The sequence below is a fragment of the Bison bison genome, unplaced genomic scaffold, assembly GCF_000754665.1.
Source record: "Bison bison bison isolate TAMUID 2011002044 unplaced genomic scaffold, Bison_UMD1.0 scf7180017864365, whole genome shotgun sequence".
NCBI classification, from domain to species: domain Eukaryota; kingdom Metazoa; phylum Chordata; class Mammalia; order Artiodactyla; family Bovidae; genus Bison; species Bison bison.
This window is the reverse complement of record NW_011494937.1, coordinates 732404-736083: the sequence shown is the minus strand read 5'-3', so window position 1 is coordinate 736083 and position 3680 is coordinate 732404. Positions and strand designations below refer to the sequence as shown.

Below are 3680 nucleotides of genomic sequence, written 5' to 3'. Positions count from 1 at the left end.
TGACCAGGAATCAAACCTGGGCTCCCTTCATTGGGAATGAAGAATCTTAGCCACTGGACCACCAGAGAAGTTTCTTACTTGATTTATTTTGTTTATTGTCTCTCTCCACTACTGGAATGCCAATTCCACAGTGCAAGGGTTTTTGTTTAGCTTATGCATTGCTATAATCTTTGCACTTCCCATGGGGTCTAGCACACAGTAGGTGTTCAATAAATATTTATTTAAATGAATACATGAACATAAAGATTTGCAGAAAGTAGTTATCAGCTGCTTCAGAGAAGTCTAGCTCCTGAGAGGTCTCCTGGTGGTAGGGGCCAGTAACTCCCAACAATGTGGATCTCTGGGCATCTACATATCGTACAGTCTAGGCTCAACCTCCAGCCTCACCCTAGAGGACACTCTCCATTCTCAGGTCCAAGGGATAAAACTGAACAGACAAAGTCCCCCATTCTCATGGAGTCTTTTTGTACATGATATTCCCACTATCTGAAATTCCGTTTCTCTCTCTTCCAACTCCCCTTCCAACTCTCAGACCCAGGAAAGATATTTCCTCTCAGGAAGCCTTCATAATAGCTCCCAAAGTAGCCTCTGCTAATTGGTAGAAATCCTTTCATAAGGTGGTCATCTTAGGCCAGTTGCCTTTCAGCAGATCTTGATACAGGAATTAAGAGGCCCATGCTTTGTTGGGGGAGGGAGGTTAAGAGCTCGGATGTACATAATTTGTCAGAGGTGCTAGGGTTGTGATCACATGACTTGTTGGGGTAGTAAGGGTTAGGACGACATAATTTGTTGGACGGTTAAGTGTTGGCATACAAATGATCTTTTTTTGTTGTTTTTGAGTAAGGATTAGAATGCATATGCTGTGTTGAGGGGAGTAATGGTTAGCATGCAAATAATTTGTTGAGGGTATTTTGGGATATATATGGTTTGTTCGGGGGAGGAGGGGTTGGGATGTACATTTTTTTTTTAGGGAGGCTAGAGGTCACCGCAGCTAATTCTGTGGGGGAGCTCTGGAGTATGTACTGAATACCATGGAGATGATCTGTCTTGAGGTGGGGACTTTTTATCCCCCTGTGTCAGTCATTGACCGTGGACTGCCCCTGGGGTGGGGTGGGGACATAACCTGACAGGGAAAGTGATGGATGGGATCTGGGCAGAGCATCAAGGGTGTCCACTACTCTGATCAAACCTTTGTCTGGTTATGTTTGCCCACTGCCTCAAAAGTTGCTACACAGAATATGAATGTCATTTCCCCTTTCATTACATTTAAATTAAAAAAATTTTTTTGAAAAAATTGGTCTGTGTATTCATTTATTTATTTTTAGCTGTGCTTAGTCTCCATTGCTGCGCGCGGGCTTTCTCTAATTGTGGTGTGCAGGCTTCTCACTGCAGTGACTTCTCTTGTGCAGAGCACAGGCTCAATAGTTGTGGGTGCTCCGGCTTAGTTGCTCCACAGCATGTGGTATCTTCCAAGAAGAGGGATCAAATTTGTGTCTCCTGTGTTGACAGGTGGATTCTTTATCACCGAGCCACCAGGGAAGCCACAGGGTGATTTTGACTCTGGCTGAACCTACATCTTTGCTCCATTCCTTCATCCTGTTTTCCTTCTCTCCGTCTCCTGGTAGCATTCCCAACAAATCCCAACCACTCAGCCCCCCACTACAGGAACCTGACCTAATACAATCTCTCCCTTATTTGGTTATGTCATCAAAGCAGGAAAACAGAATTCAAAGTTTCCAGCTCTTTCTGGTTTTATTCTGAAACAAGATTTAGAAATACTGTACAGTGAGATCGCCTCCCTGATGGAAGCCCAGTGGAGGCGGTGAGGACCAGCCTCCAGCCAGGAAGGACACATGGATGTGGATCAAAGATCCTGCATGCCACTGCAGGAGACATAAGAGACCTGGGTTCGATCCCTGGTTCTGAAGATCTCCTGGAGAAGGGCATGGCAACCCACTCTAGCATTCATGCCTGGAGAATCTCCTGGACAAAGGAAACTGGCAGGCTATGATCCATAGGGTTGCAAACAGTCAGAAACGACTGAAGTGACTTGGCACACATGCACAAGGTCATCGAACGTGGTTTGGGGCTGCTACTGAGGGCGGCCTGGGGGCTCCGGGGAGGGGCACCCACCTTGCAGGCTCTGGGGACCCGTGGGATTCCATGCTCCACCGATGGCTTTTGCCTCCCACCCTCCTCATCCCTCTCCTGACCACAGCTTTCAGGTGCCAGGAGCAGGCCCAGGCTACTGACTGGAGGGCTACCCTGCAGACTAACTAGAAGGGAATTCACAAGACAGACAAACGCCTGAACGCCATCTTGAACTTCCTGGGAGGTGAGCACCAGCTTTCCAAGTATAAATGAGGGGATGGATCTAAGCCTTTCCCATGTTATGATGATAAATCCTCCCCGCTAAATGGGTTTGGCTCTTCACTGTTTGGTGTCCATCTGAATATTAGCTTTCCTTCCCGGACAAAGTGCTGCAGCCAATGTGGCAGGTGCTATGGGATTTGTGGCAAAATTAAAAAGGACTGTGATGAGGAGTACCAGTATTTTTCCTTTAAGATCTGTTGAGATGTGCAGACAACACTGGGACCAACTCAGCATGTGCATGAAACCACAGTTGACCTCTTCACTGTCAGTGTTATACATTTAGGCTGCAAAGCATACCTGGATAGCCAAGGAGCCTCCATGTAGCTCTCCATACAAAAGAAAAAAAGATCTTTAAAGAAGATGCTAGGGACTTCCCTGGTGGTTCAGTGGCTAAGACTCCCGGTGCTGGGGGCCTGGCTTTGATCCCTGGTAGGGGAACTCAATCCCACATGCTGCAACTAAGAGTTCACATGTAGGGGAAAAAAAAACCCAAAAAACCCAAGACCCTATGTGCTGCAATTAAGACCAGGGTGGTCAAATAAATAAATAAACACATAAAAATTAAAGATGATGCTGACAGGTGGTGACAGCAGAACATACATGAAAACAGATGAACATAATCTTTGACAAAGAACTAATGTTTTTACAGCATAAACCTACCTTATTTTTTGTGAAAGGGTTATTTTAAGACTTTATTTTGACATTAAAATTTCAAACTCAAGAAAAAAAAAGGTTATCTTTCTGAATATTGCTGTCGTAATGTGTCTAATTGTCTTGACAAGCTTCAGAAAAGGTGCATGTTAAGGGAGGAATTTTTTTTTTTTTTTAAGACTGTAACTCAATTTTCATAACTGTTGTTACAAAAAAAAATAAGGTCAAATGTGAAATTCATTATAAGGTATCCTCAACATTATCTTATTTTGGAGGTATGGGGGAACCTTCACTTAGAAGTATGTGACTTCACTTAGAAGTCCCAACAGGGGACTTCCCTGGTGGACCAGTGGAGACTCCATGCTTCCAATGCAGGGGATGCAAGTTTGATCCTTGGTTGGGGAACTGAGATCCCACATGCCATGTAGCAAGGCCAAAAAAAAAAAAAAAAGAAAAAGAAAAAAAGATCAAATAAAATAGAATTTAGTGAAAGTCACTCAGTTGTGTCCCACTCTTTGTGACCCCATGGACTATCAGTTCAGTTCAGTTCAGTCGCTCAGTAGTGTCTGACTCTTTGCGACCCCATGAATCGCAGCACACCAGGCCTCCCTGTCCATCACCAACTCCCGGAGTTCACCCAAACTCATGTCCATTGA

General features: G+C 44.7%; 1 pseudogene; it reads left to right on the top strand.

The window, feature by feature from the left end:
* The first annotated feature begins 2163 nt into the window (after nucleotides 1-2163).
* On the top strand, nucleotides 2164-2697 carry LOC104999879 (annotated as a pseudogene).
* Nucleotides 2698-3680: the final 983 nt, after the last annotated feature.